The sequence below is a fragment of the Cherax quadricarinatus genome, chromosome 80 (assembly GCF_038502225.1).
Source record: "Cherax quadricarinatus isolate ZL_2023a chromosome 80, ASM3850222v1, whole genome shotgun sequence".
In the NCBI taxonomy this organism is placed as follows: domain Eukaryota; kingdom Metazoa; phylum Arthropoda; class Malacostraca; order Decapoda; family Parastacidae; genus Cherax; species Cherax quadricarinatus.
Genome location: NC_091371.1, coordinates 7118908 through 7144650, shown reverse-complemented (window position 1 = coordinate 7144650; position 25743 = coordinate 7118908). Strand labels below are relative to the sequence as shown.

The window sequence follows — 25743 nt, the reverse complement described above, 5'->3', positions numbered from 1 at the left end:
AGCTGAGTCCCAGTACAACTTAATTTTTCCTGGTCAGAGACCATGTTACTTGGAGTTAGAAGCTACGTGGCTATGGGACAAATGTCATTGTGCCAGGAGAGGGTGTTCACACCCTATCATGGGTCAGAGGTCACGTTACCAGGAGTCAGAGGTCACGTTACCAGTAGTCAGACGCCAAAGGTCACGTTACCAGGAGTCAGAGGTCACGGGTCTTTAGCGCACACATTCAGAGCAGGAAACAGCACTGACAAATGTTTACAGAAGCGCTGTTGCAGTAAGTTAAACACAAGACTCCAGTGAACACACCTCAAAATTTACAGAAAAGTTTCCTAATTGAGCTGGATTCCTTGCGTTAATCCATTAAGGTGAGAGCAAGAGTTGAACTTCAGGAGTAGACAAGACCATTTCTGAGAAAGCTGAACTTCAGGTTTGCACGCGTCCATTACCGAGTTGAGCTTCAGTTATGGACGAGTCCATTATCAAGAAAATTGAACTTCAGGAGTGGTTGAGTACATTACAAGGAGACATGAACTTCATAACTGAGAAGTATTAACTTCAGAGAGGTAGAAATGAGTCCTGCAATAAACTTGACGTGAGGTAACTGAACTAAAAACCTGAACCTGCTTCATCATCTCTTTCAGTAACGTACAATGAACATGTTCACATATATCCGAGGACATGTTAACATCTACTTATAAGTAACTTGATCTTAAACTTCTTGAGTAAACGAAGTAGAGAAATTTAAGAATTCAAGTGTAAAGCTCACTGGAATAAATGAGAAATAAGAGAAGAAAATGTAAATGTATGAACATTTACGTGTTCGTACCACTAGTCCGTTAAACTCGGTGAGTAACACCGACAAGTTTTTGAAAAATTCACGTAAGCGATTATCAAGGCATTGAGGATACGTCCTGTCCACCAAGAGGCTCCTAAGTACAGAAGAAGTCTTTAGACCTAGCTAGTTCCACTTCCCAGTACTGGACCTAGCTAGTTCCACTTCCAAGTACTGGACCTAGCTAGTTCCACTTCCCAGTATTGGACCTAGCTAGTTCCACTTCCCTAGTACTGGACCTAGTATTAGTTCCACTTCCCTAGTACTGGACCTAGTTAGTTGCACTCTCCAGTATTGGACCTAATTAGTTCCACTTCCCTAGTACTGGACCTAGTTAGTTCCACTTCCCAGTACTGGACCTAGCTAGTTGCAATCTCCAGTATTGGACCTAGTTAGTTCCACTTCCCTAGTACTGGACCTAGTTAGTTCCACTTCCCTAGTACTGGACCTAGTTAGTTCCACTTCCCTAGTACTGGACCTAGCTAGTTGCACTCTCCAGTATTGGACCTAGTTAGTTCCACTTCCCTAGTACTGGGCCTAGTTAGTTCCACTTCCCTAGTACTGGACCTAGCTAGTTGCACTCTCCAGTATTGGACCTAGTTAGTTCCACTTCCCTAGTACTGGACCTAGTTCCACTTCCCTAGTACTGGACCTAGTTCCACTTCCCTAGTACTGGACCTAGCTAATTGCACTCTCCAGTATTGGACCTAGTTAGTTCCACTTCCCTAGTACTGGGCCTAGTTAGTTCCACTTCCCTAGTACTGGACCTAGTTCCACTTCCCTAGTACTGGACCTAGCTAGTTGCACTCTCCAGTATTGGACCTAGTTCCACTTCCCTAGTACTGGGCCTAGTTAGTTCCACTTCCCTAGTACTGGACCAAGTTAGTTCCACTTCCCTAGTACTGGACCTAGTTAGTTCCACTTCCCTAGTACGGGACCTAGCTAGTTGCACTCTCCAGTATTGGACCTAGTTAGTTCCATTTCCCTAGTACTGGACATAGTTCCACTTCCCTAGTACTGGACCTAGCTAGTTGCACTCCCCAGTACTGGAGCTAGCTAGTTCCACTCCCTAGTACTGGAGCTAGCTAGTTCCACTCCCTAGTACTGGAGCTAGGTAACACAGGTGGTTGCTACTTCACTTAGTGTTGCTGCACAGATTTTAAACAACAACAACAACAACAACAACATCGGAAGTCATTACTAAAAATAAAATACATTTCATTGCATACATATATAAAAAAAATTACAATGACATGAAGTGCTGAAGGAAATTATTAATAATTTTAACAATGTAATTATTTTAAAAGCATGTTGACAAAATATCAGTATAATTAAATGAAAAATAAGCATCATTTAAACTTTGTCATTAAAATGCTGATTAACTTTAAAATACTTAATATTTTATATAACACAAGACGTGCTACATCTAGCTGATATTTTTGTAACAAGCTGATATATAAACATTGTCAACCAACACATGAAGCAAGAACACTGAGAGTCTGCAGCAAAAGCATTGACAATACCTGAAGCAAGAACACTGAGAACTAACACCTACAGCAAGAACAATGACAACACCCGAAGCAAGAACACTCACAACAACACCAGCAACAAGAACATTGGCAACTAAACCCTGCAGCAAGAACATTTAAACATAAGATTCATCTTCGTTATAAACATCTTTACATAACTGGCTTACCCGACACATTCACTATAAACATAAAAGTTATGCACATGTAATTTTGCCTAACATTTGTGTTGACAAAATTCACAATGTTATTACGTTCCTAAGTTGTTGTTACTTAAGTTAGCATACTCTGGGATTCATCTCTTGGGTCCTTGAAGGTGGTCCTCTTATGACGGTGAGGGCTCTTGATCCAAGGGTTGGAATCTGACCTTCCATTCCTTGGATCGAACCTTATTGCCTCCTATCTCCAGACGCTGTATGACTCATTAGGATTTAGCGTAACGTCATTAATATGGCAGCAATTATTCGTCTGTTGGTTCTTCGTCTAAACATTTCGTGCACTGATTGACTCTTGATTGATCGACCTATCATCGAAGCTGCGCTTTGTTTAAACTTCCTCTAGTTCGTTCCGTTTTACATTTGCTGTGATTACCCGTTTTTTTAAAGTATAACATATACTGTAATTGTGTATAATGTATTTTTCTCTTTATTTAGTGAGGTGCATTCTCACTAAATCCAACAATAGAAAGCCTATAATTATGTATACTAAATGTGTTGTTTTGATCCGAAGGCAAATGTGACAGATACAAAATGCAATACATGAAAATACAAGAGTATTACCTAATAAATTAGACATGTGCAGCGTTTCAAAAGTGTTATATTTTTTTTCCTCACCGTCAGCTATTTTCATCCCACTCGAGAGAGAGGAAAACATTAATAAATATACCAGAGAGGGGCAGGTGTAACGTGGACGAGGCGTGTAAAGAACAATAGTTCACATGGCAGCAGTGACCTGGTGGCCCAGGATCAGTCTACATGAAACACTTCAACTATAAAAACGCCCTTAAATGTAAATTACTATGTTGCCCAAACTGATTACTGATGATTGAAGGCAGTAGCGAGGTCGTCTGTGTAGATTATCTTATTTATTGATGAATCTGGCCTTACTCCAATTTGCTAGATGATCGTGGCCATTCCTATGTAACTTACATGATTTACTGAGGTTTTCCGTAATTGTTACAACCTCAGTTCCCTACCTCTCCATAGCCTCCCATCGCCCTTCACCCAAAAATATAGTCAATAGAATAGAGCCAAATTACAATAAAACTGTGTGCACGAGTCAATGAATGATGGAATATTGAAACTGCAAAGTGACCAAATTGAGCTAATATATTCCATTCAATTCTCCCGCTGTGCTCGTGCAATTCCACGGATATAAATTGGATTTATTTCCTATATTCCTAAATTCCTATTCCTGTTAACAGCCATTCATTGGGTGTAGAACAGTTTACATTAGTGTAACCTCTTGACATGTAACAAAATAAACAACTTACTGTCACTACTAAGGCAGACAGTATTTCTTGACAGTTTTTATATTTTTTCACGGCGTGTGAGATCTGATTTAAACATAGTGAGGAACAAGAAGCGAAGTGTAAGAAAGAAACAGAAAAAGAAATATAGGAGTAAAATACGAGGAATGTGTGAGAGGAACGAGAGTGTAAAAAGTAAGAAACTAGAAGAGGAAAGAGAGAAACAAGAGGTGTACAGGAAAACAAGATGCTTATTGGAGACGAACAAGAAGTGTTTAGAATATAAAGAAGAGTGTGAGAGGAACGAGAGGAGGAGCGTAAGAGGAATCAGATATGTAAAGTGTTTCTTCATCTACTTTAAGTACAAAGGGTCGAGCAGGATCGATGATCGTCAGGTTTTATCCTTTCTCAAAAATAACTCATGCTGACCTGACTTAAGATGACTTGACATATGCTTGTCTCATTCAGGCTGACGTTACTGAAGTTGGTGTGATATGGAAAGTTAAGGGACGAAAACTCTCTCTCTCTCTCTCTCTCTCTCTCTCTCTCTCTCTCTCTCTCTCTCTCTCTCTCTCTCTCTCTCTCTCTCTCTCTCTCTCTCTCTCTCTCTCTCTCTCTCTCTCTCTCTCTCTCTCTCTTTGATACAATTTGCACCAGAGAGCAAGAGATTAATTGCCTGTACAAAGTATTAATTAATGTTTCCAAGCACTTGTCAACTAACAACAGCTGAACGTGATGAACAACATTTTAAAAGAAAAGAGAGAGAGAGAGAGAGAGAGAGAGAGAGAGAAACAAACACATATATATAGAACATAAGAAGGAAGACACTGCTAGGCAGGTCTGATTCACACCCACCCACAACCACTCTTGTACCCCTCCCCCCAATATATATATATATATATATATATATATATATATATATATATGCACATATGCAACAGTTAGACAACTTTATTCCGAAACGTTTCGCCTACACAGTAGGCTTCTTCAGTCGAATACAGAAAGTAGGCAGGAACAGTAGAGATGTGAAGACGATGTAATCAGTCCATCACCCTTAAAGTCGTAGAATTTGAGGTTGTCAGTCCCTCGGCCTGGAGAAGTTCAGTTCCATAGTCAGGAACTATATGGAACTGAACTTCTCCAGGCCGAGGGACTGACAACCTCAAATTCTACGACTTTAAGGGTGATGGACTGATTACATCGTCTTCACATCTCTACTGTTCCTGCCTACTTTCTGTATTCGACTGAAGAAGCCTACTGTGTAGGCGAAACGTTTCGGAATAAAGTTGTCTAACTGTTGCATATGTGTCTTACCTAACAACCTGTCGGTATTGTATACCATTTTGATGTTCATATATATATATATATATATATATATGTCATGCCGAATAGGTAAAACTGGAAAACTGGTCAATTAGCAAGAACTCATTTAAAATTAAGTCGTTTTTTTTAAAAATTCTTATGCGTTTAAAGGTACATTTTTTCATTAATTTTAATGTAAAAATTAAAAACTTTTTACCAAAAGAACCTTAGAAAACTTACTTACCCTTATTATAAATTGCTATAATAAACTGCGTTTGTTATATAGTTTGGAGAATTAATTACTATTATTATTCACAAAGCACTGGTTAAACTCGTATGGGTTTATTCTTGGCGTCATCTAGCAACGCCGCCTTGGGTTTATTCTTGGCGTCATCTAGCAACGCCGCCTTGGGTTTATTCTTGGCGTCATCTAGCAACGCCGCCTTGGGTTTATTCTTGGCGTCATCTAGCAACGCCGCCTTGGGTTTATTCTTGGCGTCATCAACGCCGCCTTGGGTTTATTCTTGGCGTCATCAACGCCGCCTTGGGTTTATTCTTGGCGTCATCAACGCCGCCTTGGGTTTATTCTTGGCGTCATCAACGCCGCCTTGGGTTTATTCTTGGCGTCATCAACGCCGCCTTGGGTTTATTCTTGGCGTCATCAACGCCGCCTTGGGTTTATTCTTGGCGTCATCAACGCCGCCTTGGGTTTATTCTTGGCGTCATCAACGCCGCCTTGGGTTTATTCTTGGCGTCATCAACGCCGCCTTGGGTTTATTCTTGGCGTCATCTAGCAACGCCGCCTTGGGTTTATTCTTGGCGTCATCTAGCAACGCCGCCTTGGGTTTATTCTTGGCGTCATCAACGCCGCCTTGGGTAATAAAAGCATTGTCTGGTACGTACTCTATATTTATCTACATTATTCTTCTTTCAAGCCTTTAAGTTTTTTGTAATTTCTTACTCCGCGATACTATGTTAGCTTCTAGTGTTCGTTGCTGTCAATTATACCAGGTTACTGTGTCACTATATACATATTTCAGGATGTCCTCTTCTTTCTAAGTAAACTGTGTGTGTGTGTGTGTGTGTGTGTGTGTGTGTGTGTGTGTGTGTGTGTGTGTGTGTGTGTGTGTGTGTGTGTGTGTGTGTGTACTCATCTAATTGTATTCACCGAATTGTAGTTGCAGGGGTGGAGTTATAGCTCTGGCCCCGCCTCTTTGTGTACGAATGGTATATAATACCGACAAGATGAGATTAAGACTGTCTTCAAGTTATGTCCTAGAATTTGTATTGATAAAGCCACTGGATGGCGAAACGTCTACAATAAAACTCAAATAACCCGCACATAAAAGACAGAAGCTTACGACGACGTTTCGGTCCGACTTGGACCATTGACAAAGTCACGGTATTGTGCCTTTTTGTTATTTATTTGTCTACAATAAAGATACCCAGATGTTGCACATGTGTCTTAATCTCATCTTGTCGGTATTATATACCATTCGTACACAACTTGTCAGACACTGCAACATCATGGAATCTTAATTCTGAGGACATGTACATAACCTTCACGACTACGACAACTACTACTACACTAACCCATCTCTTTGGGAAGGACCTACTTCCACTGGGGTATCCCGCCTACCAGTGAATATGCCCTCGTCTGCTACACCTGACGTTACTATATAAGCGCCAGGATCCTTTCTTCTGCTTCAGAATCTCCACGACTATGGTGCTCTTCGCACCTACTCCTAGGTTGAGGGACTGATTACCTCATCTTCTGTACATAGTTCTACTGTCTTCAAGTTATGTCCTAGAATTTGTATTGATAAAGCCACTGGATGGCGAAACGTCTACAATAAAGATACCCAGATGTTGCACATGTGCCTTAATCTCACCCCGCCTCTTTACTGGTTGCTACTAGGTCCACTCTCTCCCTGCTCCTTGAGCTTTATCGTTCCTCTTCTTAAAGCTATGTATGGTACCTGCCTGCACTACCCCACTTTCCAGAGGTGGTGTGTGTGTGTGTGTGTATAAAGCTTGATAAACCTATAATTAGGGGAAAACATCGCCGGTGTATAGTATACAGAGGTTTACTCTGCAAAGTTTTTACTGGAAAGCTGAGTGTGATAGAACAGTTGGGTAAGATGCTGATTATTATGCTTCTTTGATGTTTTAATTCCTGTCTGGCATTTATAATTAACGATGTTTACTTTACAAAGTGAATTGCAGGAGCTAAGTTATATTAAATAATTTCTTGAGCTGTGTTATCGTGCTTACCCTGTATTTATCTGAGACAGCCAGAGTGTAATGCAGAGAGTGTGAGAGAGAGACAGAGACAGAGAGAGAGAGACAGAGTATTATTATCTGGGGGAGCGCTAAACCCTTAGGGATTATACAGCACCTGTGGGGGGGGGTAAAAGACATTCAGGCTCAATTCAGGGAACTGGAGAGCACAGATCCTATTCCCTAGATCAAGACTCCAGGGAACCTCCCTTGAAGGGCGTGTGTGTGTGTGTGCGAGAGAGAGAGAGAGAGAGAGAGAGAGAGAGAGAGACGGGGGAGAGTAAGATTAAGAACATAAGAATGTAGGAACACTGCAGAAGGCCTACTGGCCCATACGAGGCAGGTCCTTATCAGTGATATGCTTGTTGTGAACTGTATCCTGTTAGAAATTCACTAAAACTGTTTATGCTTAAATTCCCATTCGGTTTTGGGGTACATAATTTATTGTTCGGTTTCATTCCATCCGTCCACTCCATGTTTTGTGGAAAAAACTGTTTGTGACGTCTCTTCTACATTGTTTCTTGTTGTTAGGTAAGACACATATGCAACAGTTAGGTATCTTTATTTCGAAACGTTTCGCCTACACAGTAGGCTTCTTCAGTCGAGTACAGAAAAGTTGATAGAAGCAGAAGAGACTTGAAGACGATGTAATCAGTCCATCACCCTTAAAGTTTTGAGGTGGTCAGTCCCTCAGTCTGGAGAAGAGCATTGTTCCGTAGTCTGAAACAATATTGTTTCTTAGCTCGTACTTATGACTTCTTTGTTTCCCTACCTATAGCACTCAGTAATTTTTTTTGTTTACACTTTGACATCCTTTTGAAAATGTAAGAGGCCCTCACATGCAATCTACTTTCTTACAACAAGAACATTTCCAGTGATTTGGCACTTTATTCATTATTTATTTTTTTCTAATTTCTAGAATCTATTTTATCTCTTGTCTCCAGATTTTTTACGAATTAATCTGTTTTAAGAAGTTAACACCCATACTGCCGCTGCTGTCCCCAAGCAAAGTATAATAAGCGTTTTAAATCAAATAAATGGCTTGGTGTGAAGCGTTTACTTAAGCTCTTTGAACAATCGCACACAGTGAGTCACCTACCCAGTCCACTCTTCCAACCCACTCTTCCAACCCACCCTTTCAACCCACCTTGCCAGCTCACCTTGCCTTACTTGTATATACAACTCCCAATAAGCTCGCTCAAACGTCATTTAGAATCCACTTTGCTCTCAGAGACGCAACACACCAACAAAGAAAATCCTTGAAGGTAGCCGTGCTGAGGAAGGCAGGAGAGAGAAGACTTGCTGGAAGGCAAGTTTTATGGCCAACTTAGGGGAGTGTGTGTGTGTGTGTGTGTGTGTGTGTGTGTGTGTGTGTGTGTGTGTGTGTGTGTGTGTGGTGTGTGTGTGTGTGTGGGGTGTGTGTGTGTGGGGTGTGTGTGTGTGGGGTGTGTGTGTGTGTTTGTGTGTGTTTGTGTGTGTGTGTAAGTGCAGTAGAATAATATCTTCACCTTTATGCAATAATAATATATATTCTGAATGCCCACCATGCACGAATGAATTAGTAATTGTCTGATTTTGATTATTATATGGCACGTAATTTGTATAAGGCTATATTTTTACCTATTTAAATATTTGTATATATGTACGTATTGAAAAATTGGGGGTTAGGGGGGAAGGAAAATTGGGGGTTTCCTCACAGCCGACTATGACGGTTAGGTAAGACACATATGCAACAGTTAGGTATCTTTATTTCGAAACGTTTCGCCTACACAGTAGGCTTCTTCAGTCGAGTACAGAAAAGTTGGTAGAAGCAGAAGATACTTGAAGACGATGTAATCAGTCCATCACCCTTAAAGTTTTGAGGTGGTCAGTCCCTCAGTCTGGAGAAGAGCATTGTTCCGTTGTCTGAAACAATATGAAGTTGAAGTGACAGAATGGGGCCTTTTATAGTGCCAGGAGGTGAGACGTAGGTTGCTTTGGGAGGGCAGGTCCCTCTCTTTTATACCATTTCAATGTTCATTCTGTCAGACACTGCAACACAAGGGTATCTTGGTACAGACCATCAACTTCGACAACCTCTACTAGTGAGAACGGCTGGGTTTGAGAGGGACCTGCCCTCCCAAAGCAACCTACGTCTCACCTCCTGGCACTATAAAAGGCCCCATTCTGTCACTTCAACTTCATATTGTTTCAGACAACGGAACAATGCTCTTCTCCAGACTGAGGGACTGACCACCTCAAAACTTTAAGGGTGATGGACTGATTACATCGTCTTCAAGTATCTTCTGCTTCTACCAACTTTTCTGTACTCGACTGAAGAAGCCTACTGTGTAGGCGAAACGTTTCGAAATAAAGATACCTAACTGTTGCATATGTCTTAAGAAATCGTAATGACACGATTGCAAATAAACCATACCCCCGGCCGGGATTGAACCCGCGGTCATAGAGTCTCAAAACGCGACGGGCTGGAGTTTTGAGACTCTATGACCGCGGGTTCAATCCCGGCCGGGGGTATGGTTTTGTTGCATATGTGTCTTACCTAACAATCTGTCGGTATTTTATACCATTTTAATGTTCACGACTATGACGGTCAATGAGCTGGAGCCTAGTTAGTATAATCACTATGAGCCTCCAGGCCAGGCTGTAACCTCGCCACTAACTACCAATATATCGTTGATTACAGCGACATTCACAAGTTGCTAAGCTTGCCTAGGGTTTACCTGATACAGGAGCTTAGCTATTGCAGCAGAAAGATAAGCTGCTCTAGAAGCTTTGCTGTTTGCATGGAGAGGTTAATAGCCAGGAGGACTTAGTTGCCTTGGAGGAAAGCCAAGTTGCCTGAGAGACTTGGTTGTTGTGAGATAAACTTGTCTGCTAAAAAAAATGAGGCTCCTGTTATGAAACTGTATCAACTAGGTGAACTTAGCTGCTGAAGAGGATCCCAAAAGGGGATATATATATATATATATATATATATATATATATATATATATATATATTTATATATAGATATATATAGATATATATATAATGATCTGTAATAACCGACATGGAGACAGAAACACAGATTAATTGGTCTGTATATTTCGACCCCCTTCTGGGATCCTCTTCAGCAGATACGTAAATGAAAAAAAAAATATATAAAGAAGGTTACACCTCACCCTTTACAGGTGAGTAGAGGGACGTGTCAAGGGGTGGGTGGGTGAGAAGTCAGGTCGTGATATGATGCTTCACTTCAGGACCTGTCGTGTCACCCAACCGGCGGTGTCCCACCGAGGCAGGGTGACCTAAACAGAAAAACGAGTTTTTTTTTAAATTTAGTAATTTATACAGCAGGGGTTACTAGCCCCTTGTTACCGGCATTTTAGTCGCCTCTTACGACACGCGTGGCTGACGGAGGAAGTATTCTTTTTCATTTCCCCATGGAGATAAGAAATAAAGAAGAACAAGAACTATTAAGGAAATAGAAGAAAACCCAGATGGGTATGTATATGTATGCATGTGCATTCATGTGTAGTGTGACCTAAGTGTGAGTAGAAGTAGCAAGATATGCCTGTTATCCCGCGAGTTTGAGACAAAAAAATACACCCGCAACCTTACCATCATGTAAAACACAGGTTTCAGTTTCCCACTTGACACGACGGTAGTACCTCCCTGGGTGGTTGCTGTCTACCTACATGCTACCTATAATATATATATATATATATATATATATATATATATATATATATATATATATATATATATATATATATATATATATATAATATATATAATATAAATATGTATAATATATTCACATTTAATTTTGCTTATACTCAAATTTATCTTCATATTTATATCCACTTTTATATTTATATTGACATTTATACCCATATATGTCAAAACATTCACAATCATATATAAACTTCCACTATATTTCATCGGAATTGCTCAATAGGTTAGTAATAAATAAATAAGGCGATTAATAGGAATATGATATATCAGACTAACATTTTAAAATAGAAAATAACCATTGTTATCATCAGTCTTAAGAGTGTAATATTGTTTTGGTGGGCATTATAATGCTGAAACCAGTGTGAAGGTTGCAGGCATATTATTCCAGGGCCCGAAATTAGACCCCAGCTACCACAACTAGTTTAGTACATTGTTTCACAGAACACCATCACTTTGTAGGCAAACCTGCACAGGTAAGTTCACACACACACGCACGCACACACACACACACACACACACACACACACACACACACACACACACACACACACACACACACACACACACACACACACATCAAACAAACACAAAATCTTTTGCTCTCCCGGAATTCCCTAAAAGTGTTTCTCGAATCTCAAGTCAATTACAGCCAAGGGACTGAAAGCATTTTCCTAAAATTGCCTTTTTTCTGACCTGCTTTTTTAGCACATTGGCCGTGATCCAAAGCAGAAAACACATTCACTATCATTCGCTACGTTGCTCTCTCTCCAGAAGGACAGATACAATCACAATACCACAATATTCAGTGAATACCTCCAGCAATCGCTTAATAAAATAACCAAGAACTTGGTATGAGTTTCGTAGTATCTTATCTGGGAAAGAAAAACACTGGTATGTCACAAAGTAAATTAAAGATAGACACATTAAGCCTTTATTGAAACTGTTTCTAGTAACTGGATAAGATATAACTCTCTGCTTGTCTTTAGTCGTGAATGTAACGACTTAAATATGGAATATAGGGAACCTAACTGGCAAGTTGTAACTGGAAGTGAAAGCATTTACTTAGTCTGAGTTTTATTAACGAAAGGGTCCCAGGGGTTGACACTGGTATTTTTCCTTGTTTCTTGCTCTTGGTTTTCAATTATTTTCAATTACTTTCCAATTAGCAGCAACTTGTGCAACAGCAGCTACAAAACTAACATTAGAAGCATAATCAATAACAGCAAGAAAAGTATCAACAGCCGTAACATTTTTTTTTATCACATTGGCCGATTCCCACCAAGGCAGGGTGGCCCGAAAAAGAAAAACTTTCACCATCATTCACTCCATCACTGTCTTGCCAGAAGGGTGCTTTACACTACAGTAACATAGTAACATAGTAACATAGTAACAAAAATTATAAAATATATTACAATTGCATCTACCACTTTCACGACAATTACCAGTACAATAAATAACCCAGGTAGTTGTCACGAATAAAATTAACGCGTATTAGACAATTCGAGCCTCCGAAATTTAACACTGTCTTGTCTCGAAATCTGGATGGAATTTTCCTGTTTGGGATGCCACATTTATCAGATCAACGGCTGAAATTTGAATTTTGTTGTTATGACTGGTTTGTGGTGATAGTTGTCGTAAGGGTGCGTGGTGATGGTGATATATGGTGATGGTGGCTGGGATAGCATTAGTAGTGGTGAGTGATGGTGGTAATACAATGGCATTAGTGGAGGTTGTGTAGAATCATTAGGTTAGTCCGAATGTGTTCTTAAAAAGATTCACTCAATGTGACTTTACTGAACATTACTTACGTTCTTTCCTATACATGGTAAATAAATTGTTTAGGATTCAGACAAGACAATTTGACATTTTGAAAAAAAAAAACAGAAACAAAATTTAAACAAACAGTTCCCACACACAATATAATTAAGTTATCAAAATATTTCCTTACCTTTTCCTATATGAAGTTCTCTCTACTTCTCCCCTTCCCCTCACTAAAAAATTTAATAAACGAAAATTGTGAAAAAGTGTTTTTGTGTGTTGTGTACATATGAAAATGAGGGTGGCATGGCCCTCTGGCGGCGCTGTAATATAAGAGCAATGATGTTGCTGTGTTTATATTCCAGTCCCACACACACACCACCTTGCTTACCAAGTAGCCACGAACTCGTCTCCAACTAAACCTTACTTGTGTGCTGCTATTTTATCATCACTAAAATTAATCATATAGACAAAAATACAATTAACTTGAATAAAATAAGGCACTTTAAACACTTACATATATATGACGTTTCAATTGATGTTCAATACTTTTTTTAAGTGAAGACTTACTTAAAATAGTTTATATATGAAGTCATTGTCAATGATATAAAGTTCCCATACAGCTTTAAAGTGTCTTATTTTATATCAGCCTAACGGTGTTGACACACCTTGCAACATGCCTCATTAACTGTTCTTGCAACATGCCTCATTAACTGTTCTTGCAACATGCCTCATTAACTGTTTAACAATGTAAAGTCCGGTTTGTTTAAGGATGTGAGGAAGTGTATTGATATTAATCACCTCAGTAATTACTTCGATTTTACTGAAGATGAAATAGCCTCTAAGTTATTATTATTATTATTATTATTATTATTATTATTATTATTATGATGATGATGATAACAGGGAAGCGTTAAACCACTATGAAGAGTACAGTGTCTAGAGAATGAGAGGCACTTGGGAATGATGCAAGGAAGTGGAGGGAAGATTCAATTTCTTAGATCAAGAGCCCTTTACCAAGGGCTCTTGATCTGAGTTTATTGGAGGTTACTCCCTCCAATAAACTATAAACTATTGAGACCAAGATTTATTGCTGTGTGTGAAGCTAAAAGTTACAGAGAAAGCTGATAAATTGGAACACCTTGAGACATGTGAGCTGAAATGACGGAAAAAAAAGTGTGTGTGTGTGTGTGTGTGTGAGAGAGAGAGGGAAAATAGTGTCCACGAGAGTGTGCGTTTGGTCAACACACTTCACCCGACACTTTCACAGAAATGGTGATAGAAAAATAAGTCTCGCTCGTAGGGCTTGGATAGCGATGTGTGTGTGTGTGCGTGTGCGTGTGCGTGTGTGTGTGTGTGTGTGTGTGTGTGTGTGTGTGTGTGTGTGTGTTTTCGTGTGGGCGCTTGTGTGTGCGCGCTGAAAATTCTTATCGCACTAGTGTAATAATTTGATTGTGTGATCGCAGTTCATAAGATTTTCCTAACCAAAATGCTGGGCAAGTTGGCGATGACTGATTTGAGACCTGATCAACGAGCTTTTATAGAGAAACCTCGATCAAGCCAAGAACCATCGTTTAATTCTAGCTCTAGTTCCCCAGTCACTTGTCAATGTACCGAAAATTGTATATCACGTATTACCTGAACTAGACCTGAAGGCGATTTCAGGGGTCATCGTTACCGAGACCTAATCCTAGAACAGGAAATCACTAGGTCTCAGTAGCACTCATCTATAACCTGGTCTCAGGTAGTTGTCATCAATAACCTGAAGTAGTCTGGAGATGATCAGAGGTCACCTAAGATCCATAGTATCACCTTGCGTCGTCTGCAATCATCTAAGAGTCTCTGATCCACCCGGAATTCTCTAGACCTGCCTATGATCACATGATTGAACTTAGAGTGGCTTAGATGCCACCTGGGATTACCTAGAGTCATCTAAAGGTCATCTAGAATCAGCTATGGTCACCTTGTAGAGCTGGATTGTAAGGAGATAACTTGTCTATCCTCGACATCATCTCCAGACTCTTGCCACCGTCTCTCTGCGCATACTTCATCTTAAAATCAGTCTTGAATATTCATGGCGTGTGCTGGTGAGACAGAGAAAGCTTCCTCGGAGAGTTGGTAATTGTGGACAGTGATGGGAGTGATGTCTGGTATATTTCTCATCAAGTGTGGGCGAACAAGAAAAGGAAATTTAATGAGGATCAAAACTTTTGTAGTGCAGGAGAGAGTAAGAAGAAGTGGGAGGAAGCAGGAGTAAGTAGTACGGTTTAAAAGAAACCAGGAGGAAGCGGGAAGGACCAGGAAACAGGAAGGACCAGGAGACAACTGGAGGGAGGGAGAGGCAGGAGAAGGAACTAGGAGACATTGGGAGAAAACAGGAGGAAGGAGGATGAAGCAAAATGCAGCAGAAAGCAGTAAAACCACCAATAGAATTTTGGTTAATTAGATTGTCTAAAAACTTAAATTAAAAAGTGTATAAAATAAAATATAATTTCAGATATTATTTGACTTAGACATCATATGCTGCTTTGATGTAATAAATTTTAAAAGTTCCTACAATGTAGTGGTGTACCATGTGCTAGCAGTGATCACATAGAGTAGTGGGATCACAGTGTAGTGGTGTACCATGTGCTAGCAGTGATCACATAGAGTAGTGGGATCACAATGTAGTGGTGTACCATGTGCTAGCAGTGATCACATAGAGTAGTGGGATCACAATGTAGCGAGATCAGTGTCGGAACACAGAGTAATGGGACCATAATGGGATTTTAGTAGTGATCAAAGTAGTTGTGATATATGGCAGCATATTGTAACCTAAACGACTTGGCACGATTTGCCTACACCCTTAATTATAAATATAATTTATACACTAGTTATTGCTTGCCAAACTGTATCTTCTCAGCAGAATCCTTCTAATCAAGATACCTGCAGCATGTGCTCTTTGTGTATGTGTATAAATGTTTGGCAAGCCTTTGCGTGTGCGCGCGCGCACACGTGAGTTGGCTCCCACGACGATGATAACTGAGACGCAAACGGTTGTTAGGAGATTTGCATACTTAACTACTTAACTTTTTAAACTAACGTAAATAACCAAGGCCTCACTGAAAATATATAAATACAGGGAAATTCGCCATAGGGAGTTTTGTTGGAGGTGACAGCTGTCAGCAAGTGTGGTACACAGGTATTCCTCACGCCACATGAGCTGGCGTCTTGTAGTGCGACTCAGTGATGGTGTTCTGTGTAGCGAGTACACTTGTTAACCCGCTTAAGTAAATCTTTGCGTATGTTAAGCGAAAAATAAACCTTGGAGAAACCTTTTGACTGTAAATACTCTGTCGTTCTGCAAGTTCGAGGTAAGTTCTGAAATGGGAGTTAGTTGTAAGTTAGAAACAATTATAGAATATTAATTATATGTTTAGATATTCCTGAAGGAGTTATAAGAAAAAATATTTTACCTATATTCGTACTACTGATCTGACTAATTTCATCGGAAAGCAATTAAAGAAGATTTTTAATTACTATTTCAAATTACTCGTAGAATCCGACTTACTAGATTTTACTTGATCTCCTCTGTATCCTCGTACGTTTATCTACGTCTTGAATACAATCAGGCGACCAATACACAATACCATGTAAGATGGGATCTGACAGGAGAATTGTACGTGTAAATATTGTTTCGGTGTTGTGTGTTGTGGTGTTATTTTGTGTTGTATTTTGCGTTATGTTGTATTATATGGTGTATTCCTATCACGTGCTGCTTTTGTATGTTGAATGATGTTACTGCGTGTTTTAGAGAGAGAGAGAGAGAGAGAGAGAGAGAGAGAGAGAGAGAGAGAGAGAGAGAGAGAGAGAGAGAGAGAGAGAAAGAAAGATAGAAAGAAAATCGGTGGTGAAATTCTATATATGATTAATGATTAACCTGAAATGTTGGTTTATACACTGTGTAAGGGATAATAAATTATATAATATATATATATATATATATATATATATATATATATATATATATATATATATATATATATATATATATATATATATATTATAGATACAATATAAAAAGTGACCTGAAATAATACAAACTCCCTATAGAATATAGTATCATATAATGTATATATATATATCCAGATTCACAGTACAGCAAGTTTGTTGTACTATTTCAAAATTTTTAGCATTGTAATGTATAATTTACATTATACTAGAACTTACAATGAAGAGGAAAGTGAAACTCTGAAATACAGATGTAAAATATATTGTTATATTATTTTTCTTATATACATATAAATGTCAAACAGCTCCTGGGGAATGAGAGGTAATCAGGTTTGATGCAAGGAGGGAGAACAGCTTCAGTTCAGTGGATCAAAAACCCTTCACCAGGATAAAAGCATCTTCCCTGTTCTTGAACTGAGATATAGATAAATCTCTAAAATAAGAACATCTAAATCCAGAAAAAAGAACAGGAAATAGAGGAGAAATGAAACGCGTTTCCCAGAGGTGTGTAAATCAGTGTAGGAAGTGAGTGACGTTAATGCTGGGATAAACTCTCATATTATTCAGGTCACTATAACTCAAAAGTTATAGTTCTGACTATGTTATGCTCTATAAAGAAAGCGTGCGCCATTTATTCCACTGTATCCATAACATTTCGTTTATAATTTTGCATGCCAGTCACTGGTTAAGTTGTATAAAAGGCTTACTCGTAGTGTTATTTAAAGAGCATTTAGGTTTTCTCTGTTTCATTGTAAATTCTCTTTTTAAAAGTCTATTGTACCCATAGCATTTCGTTTTTGAGTTCTGCTTCTCAGTGACTGGCTGTGTTATACTGGATATAAGACCAACCATAGTTCCTTTGTTTACGATGGCGTTGAACAGGTATTAAAAATTTTTCTAAGATTTTTAGTATTTTTGAAACAGTTTATATGTCACCACCACTACATTTATTACTGATATCACTATAACCATCATCACCATTATCGTTACCATCATCTTCACTACCATGACCATACCACCACTGCCATCATCACCATCAACACCACGACAACCACCATCACCACGATCATAACCCCCCCCCCACCATCCTCACTACCACCCTCATCATCACGATCACCAGTACCACCACCTCACGCACCTGTCTCGGATAATTGAATTTTCTAGTGATTAGCTCAAGGCAGGAGATTCCATGAATGGGTGCGAGTCACCGGGAAAGCAATAATTTATGTTCTCTTTTGCCCACCATGTGATGTCCCTACCAAATGTGATTATTATTTATCAGGTACATGAAGTCCTTAAGACTTCATGTAATCTGTTCACCACCAGTCAAGTGTACTTTAATCCCTAAAATTAGGTTTACGGTAAACTGTGTATATATACACACTAATTACCGACAAGTCTCTTGGACAACAAAACTATTGTAGGGTTATACAACTATTAAATAGATGTGATTGTTAATTGGTTTTATTAAAGCACTAAAGCCTTGTTGGTCGTTCAGAACAAGACAGTGTAGGCTCGAGCCTCCGTCCACCAAGCATCAAATGTGCTACTTAGCTGTATTTGCCCAGTTGTCCTAGAAGTCCAGAATTTTAACAAAAGAAATAAATGCTGTTTGTCAAGTTTCTTGGTCCTAACCCTCTTACGGAAGGTGACAAGACGCTGACGAAAGTCTTTTGATCCAAGGAACTGGCCCATACCCCTTCTTCCTTGGATCGAATTTGATTGTCTTGCATAATCCCGACTGGTTTAGCGTTCATTCCCTCATGAATACAATAATTCCAATAAAAATAAAAATATTTAATCAATTAAGAAATGGTCAGGTAAAGTCACCTGCGTCCAACTTTCTTATTTTAAATATCAATACGTGTACACAGAATCTTTAAGATTTGTTATTGTTTCAGATGCTGGACAAAACTCTACACCGGTTTCTGGCAGTCACAATGCATTTTAACAGTGAGTATAAACATTTGTAATAAGACTCAGTGCCAAGTATGTCATGCAACATAGCAAACACAGCCTTAGACAAGGAAATTGTGGAGTGTGTGTCCACAAGAAAATAATGAAAAGCAAACTGTAAGTGTAGTATAATTTAGACTGAGTTCCTAGTCATGTCAATGCATAATTCACTTGACTAAAAGAAATCAGAGAAACGAATTATTTTGGAAAAAAAATTTAGTCTGAGGCAGGTAACACAAGCACACACACATGTACGTACTCGAGTTCTCGTGCCTGTGCCCCCACACACACATGCACATACTCGAGTTCTCGTGTCTGTGCCCCCACACACACATGCACATACTCGAGTTCTCGTGTCTGTGCCCCCACACACACATGCACATACTCGAGTTCTCGTGTCTGTGCCCCCCCACACACACATGCACATACTCGAGTTCTCGTGTCTGTGCCCCCACACACACATGCACGTACTCGACCTCTCATGCCTGTGCCCCCACACACACATGCACGTGCTCGAGTTCTCGTGCCTGTGCCCCCACACACACATGTACGTACTCGAGCTCTCGTGCCTGTGCCCCCACACACACACGCACAAAAATACGTGAGCATTCAAGCAAGAGGACAGATGAAAGGTACCCAAGAAATAGAGAAGTTAAATGCAATTCTTAAGCGTAAAATAAAAGTTCATTGATATGAACAAGAACACTTTATTGACTTAATAAATGAGTGCTAAAGTAAAGATTATAATGGTGAATCAGCTTAAGCTCGATAGAGAGACTATAAGATATAAATATTTAATAGAAAATAAGAATAGTGGTAACTGACGGAGAGCATTTATTCAGAACTAAAGATCAGTAAAACATTAAAATTTATAAAATAAGGATTATACTGCTGGAATGAAAAGTGTATCAATGGAATTAAAAATGTACTATTGTAATGGGTTCAGAGATATATACTCCACAATAGTGAGAAGTCAGAAAACAGGAGTTATAAGGCATAAAACAAGAAGTTGACAGAACCGCGTGTAAGAAAGGAAGCAGTTTATCATATACGCTTGATTTTTAATCTTCATTTACCCTTAAATTGTGCAATACGTTTCTAAAATTCATACAGATTCCGAATCCATTTTCCAAATACTTTCTTTCTATTCACATTTTCTCTAATATTACCAATGTTTCCACTTGTATTTTGTCTGAAAGTCTGTTCGTTATTGCAGCTGATCTCTACTCTTATTGTAAGAGTCACGAAGGAAACTTTGTGTCTCATTCTGGTACTAGTATTGACACGATCATCACCCTCCTACATGACACCCAACTCACGTCTCGCGTCTTTCTTGATCAGCCTCAAGTTGAAGCCAAGTATTTTCCTGGAAGACTCTGAAGGGGTTTGTTCGACCAGTATTATTTGGAATCTTTGATAATAATGAAGATTATTATGAGGATGATAATAACAATAGTATATATTAGTTTATATAGTAGATACTAATTATATATTTGAAGAAATGATAATAGTAATTATTTTTATCATAAATAATGCTATTAATATTACTAAGAATAGTAATAAACACATAACACATTAGTGTTTACTATATATGTCATATACATATATCAACATAAATTATTGCATACATATAATACATAGTGAATAAGAATATACAAAGCATAGGATTCCTTGGTAATTTAAGTTGGAAATACACACACACACACACACACACACACACACACACACACACACACACACACACACACACAGGGGTCGGTCCTAGGACCAGTGCTATTTTTGGTATATGTGAACGACATGACGGAAGGGTTGGATTCAGAAGTGTCCTTGTTTGCAGATGATGTGAAGTTAATGAGGAGAATTAAATCTGATGAAGACCAGGCAGGACTTCAAAGAGACCTGGACAGACTGGACACCTGGTCCAGCAAATGGCTTCTCGAATTTAATCCTGCCAAATGCAAAGTCATGAAGATAGGGGAAGGGCACAGAAGACCACAGACAGAGTATAGACTAGGTGGCCAAAGACTGCAAACCTCACTCAAGGAGAAAGATCTTGGGGTGAGTATAACACCGAGCATGTCTCCGGAAGCACACATCAATCAGATAACTGCTGCAGCATATGGGCGCCTGGCAAACCTGAGAACAGCATTCCGATACCTTAGTAAGGAATCATTCAAGACACTGTACACCGTGTATGTCAGGCCCATACTGGAGTATGCAGCACCTGTTTGGAACCCGCACTTGATAAAGCACGTCAAGAAACTAGAGAAAGTACAAAGGTTTGCGACAAGGTTAGTTCCAGAGCTAAGGGGAATGTCCTATGAAGAAAGATTAAGGGAAATCGGCCTGACGACACTGGAGGACAGGAGGGTCAGGGGAGACATGATAACGACATATAAAATACTGCGTGGAATAGACAAGGTGGACAAAGACAGGATGTTCCAGGGAGGGGACACAGAAACAAGAGGCCACAATTGGAAGTTGAAGACACAAATGAGTCAGAGAGATAGTAGGAAGTATTTCTTCAGTCATAGAGTTGTAAGGCAGTGGAATAGCCTAGAAAATGACGTAGTGGAGGCAGGAACCATACACAGTTTTAAGACGAGGTTTGATAAAGCTCATGGAGCGGGGAGAGAGAGGGTCTAGTAGCAACCGGTGAAGAGGCGGGGCCAGGAGCTAGGACTCGACCCCTGCAACCACAAATAGGTGAGTACAAATAGGTGAGTACATATATATATATACATATATATATATATATATATACATATATATATATATATATATATATAGTGTGTATATATATACAATACATATATATATATATGTGTATATATATATATATATATATATATAAACACACATTATATATATATATATATATATATACACACACATTATATATATATATATATATATACACACACATTATATATATATATATATAATGTGTATATATATATATATATATATATATATATATATATATATATATATATATATATATATATATATATGTATATATATATATGTATATATACGTGTATCCATGTGTAACTTTCATACCCTCAGTTTTTTTTGGTCTTGCATAATCTCTCCTATTAGTTAATTTTATATCAAACTGAAAACCTTATCACCCAAAAATTACACGTTTTTATTCGAATCTTCGTTAACTAGTTCAAGCTGAGTCGGTCTCTGAGCAGAATGTTGGGAACTGATATAATCCACACTCATCAGCACCCGTCACTGATTTAGAAAAAAAAATCAGCTCTCGCACTGTTCATGTAGATATTATCATGATTCAGTCAACGTGTAGTTGAAAGATTCCCCTCAACGTGTAGTTGAAAGATTCCCCTCAACGTGTAGTTGAAAGATTCCCCTCAACGTGTAGTTGAAAGATTCCCCTCAACGTGTAGTTGAAAGATTCCCCTCAACGTGTAGTTGAAAGATTCCCCTCAACGTCTAGTTGAAAGATTCCCCTCAACGTGTAGTTGAAAGATTCCCCTCAACGTGTAGTTGAAAGATTCCCCTCAACGTGTAGTTGAAAGATTCCCCTCAACGTCTAGTTGAAAGATTCCCCTCAACGTGTAGTTGAAAGATTCCCCTCAACGTGTAGTTGAAAGATTCCCCTCAACGTGTAGTTGAAAGATTCCCCTCAACGTGTAGTTGAAAGATTCCCCTCAACGTCTAGTTGAAAGATTCCCCTCAACGTGTAGTTGAAAGATTCCCCTCAACGTGTAGTTGAAAGATTCCCCTCAACGTGTAGTTGAAAGATTCCCCTCAACGTCTAGTTGAAAGATTCCCCTCAACGTGTAGTTGAAAGATTCCCCTCAACGTGTAGTTGAAAGATTCCCCTCAACGTGTAGTTGAAAGATTCCCCTCAACGTGTAGTTGAAAGATTCCCCTCAACGTCTAGTTGAAAGATTCCCCTCAACGTGTAGTTGAAAGATTCCCCTCAACGTGTAGTTGAAAGATTCCCCTCAACGTGTAGTTGAAAGATTCCCCTCAACGTGTAGTTGAAAGATTCCCCTCAACGTGTAGTTGAAAGATTCCCCTCAACGTGTAGTTGAAAGATTCCCCTCAACGTCTAGTTGAAAGATTCCCCTCAACGTGTAGTTGAAAGATTCCCCTCAACGTGTAGTTGAAAGATAAATATATATTAAACATACAAGTCTTGACAGATCTCCTGTTTCTCAAATTTAATGTGACTATCAACAACTATATTCATGAAGAAATATATAATAATATCCAGACACCTAACTGCTGAATGAATTTGATAAAAAGTTTCTCGTTATTAAATTACTCTTCACGTTGTATATTTGAGGCTTATATCAATCCCCTCATAAGCTATATATATACAGTTTGAAAAAAAAATCTGATTTTATCCGTGTTGATATAGTATTTTATTAGGTCTTAAAGTATAAAGATAAATTCAAAATTCCTCAAAATGTTATGTTATTGGTGTTAAAAAATATATGAATGTCATATATATATATATATATATATATGTCGTGCCGAATAGGTAAAACTGGTCAATTAGCAAGAACTCGTTTAAAATTAAGTCCTTTCTAAAAAAAATTTTTGTACGTTTAAAGATATGCTTTTTCATTTATGCTAATGTAAAAATTAATAATTTTGTACCAAAAGAACCTTAGAAAACTTGCCTAACATTATAACAAGCACAATTTAACTTAGCCTATTCCAAAATTTAATAATAAAAAAACACGATGAAATACATTTTTATCGTTAGGTTCAGAATGATTTTTGCGAAATTATTGCATGCACAAATTTTCGCAAGAAAATCGTTGCTATTTAAGCCAAAATCGCATGTTTTACCTATTCGGCACCACACATACACACACACACACACACACACACACACACACACAGACACACACACACACACACACACACACACACACACATATATATATATATATATATATATATATATATATATATATATATATATATATATATATATATGCAATAGGATCACAGTAAACAGGTGATTTCAGAATATGTAAAACAAACACTCTGAAAGAATAGAGAAATTCCAAGCGCTTTCGTGACTACTCACATTATCAAGGAACTATGAAAGTAAAGCATCCAAGGAAGCTATATAAGGGGTCTGGCCGGCACCTCGCTATCAGATCCCACAACGGTGGGTCGGCGCGCGTCAGGTGTTTAACCGTTGTGGGATCTGATAGTGAGGTGTTGGCCAGACCCCTTATATAGCTTGCTTGGATGCTTTACTTTCATAGTTCCTTGATAATGTGAGTAGTCACGAAAGCGCTTGGAATTTCTCTATTCTTTCAGTGGTTGTTTTGCATATATATATATATATATATATATATATATATATATATATATATATATATATATATATATATATATATATATATATATATCATTTGAAGCCAGCTTCGATACAGCTCGAGAGAGAGACAGAGGAGGGTGAGGGAGGGATAGAATGAATGACCCATAATGTTTGATCCCGGTACATCAAACGAATTTTGTCTCTAACACGCACTGATGCCGGAACTTGAACTCGGGTCTCTAAATCACTCCCTCAGGCAGCGATTTTTACTCTGTCTCCCACTCTCTCTTTCTCTCACTCTCTTTCTATGTTAGAGTGCGGAACAATATAAGATATCTCAGGGATTCTAAAAAGATTAACTAGGAGAGAATCGCTGCAAAAGGAACAATCCCATGAGGGTTGGCATGGCTGAGCATCTAAGTGGTGTGGTGGGGCGGGGTCTTGTTGACTGACATCTTCCCATGAGATAAGGAGCGTGTGTAATAGTGAGCGTATGAGACAGTGCAACAGAAGCTATTTAATCTCGGCTAAAGCCGAGCAAAAATAACGTCGCACAATTCAACAAGTGAACTATAGGTGGTTTATTGGTATAAACAATGGATAAAACCCGTGTTAGATTGAAAGCAATTATATTAATAGCCTTGTCAGAGAGAGGGAAAAATACAATTTTAGAATTTAAAAAGAGTGTACAGGAATTAGTGGGTCTAGATGTAAGTGGAAAGCTAAGCTTTGAAGCCTTCAAGGGAGGTTCCTCCACGCCAGTGTAAGTTTCTAGATACAAAGAATTTGACCTACCCTTCCCTTTCCTTGGAATAAATCTGAATGTTTCTTATCCCAAGGCGCTGTATAACTTCTACAGGTTTAACGTTCTGCCCACAATATAAAATATGTATCGAAGCCAAATGGAAGACTTGGAAATCTAATCTAATCTAATCTCTCTCACTCTCTCTTTTATACTCCAATCTCTTCCACTTTCCACCTCCAATTTCAATCTCTCCGCTCCACCCCACAATGTTTTCGATTCTCCAATTTCCTCCTCCCTCCCACCTGTCAACCCCTTCCAGCCTTTTTCTTTCATCTTATGACTGAGTGTCAAGGCTTTAAGATTTTTTATTTTGTGAGACATTGAGGTAAAACACAGCCATGGCAATAGACGGTAAACACACGTGATCCTCTTCCTTGGATGTAAAGCCCTTCAGTAAGAAGCATACCTTCCCCACTTCAATTAATGATAATATATTTCCTCATCTCAACGTAGATTTAAAATGAAAGTATTGTTTGCGTAAAAGTTTTCTCAAGTCTGTTTGCATATATTATGTGTAGGAAGTGTGGACATAAACTATATAAAATTAAATTATTAATTATTTCCTTTGATGTTGCAGTTGTCCCGGAATAAAATATTGAGGAACTGATCCTCAAAAATAGAGGGTTGCTTGAATTTCTTGGATCAAGAGGCCTTCACAAACATCAAGGTCCCTCATCATTGAAGGAAGTTGCCAATCGCCTTGAGTATTGTGTACGTACTGATCCTATTTTTCTATGGCCTTTTCATTTCTGAATTCGTTATGTACTCTTCTTGTCTCACAGCTTCGAGATA

The 25743-nt window shown here is 38.6% G+C and overlaps 1 protein-coding gene across 1 annotated transcript in view; it reads left to right on the top strand.

Annotated features, from left to right (window-relative positions):
• Positions 1-25743, top strand: part of LOC128703478 (uncharacterized) — a 398312-nt gene that overhangs the window by 148926 nt on the left and 223643 nt on the right. Inside the window, exons 3-4 of the mRNA XM_070102084.1 lie at positions 18775-18826; positions 25529-25662. The gene's annotated coding sequence lies outside the window, so the exon portion shown is untranslated. The remainder of the gene's footprint in view (positions 1-18774; positions 18827-25528; positions 25663-25743) is intronic.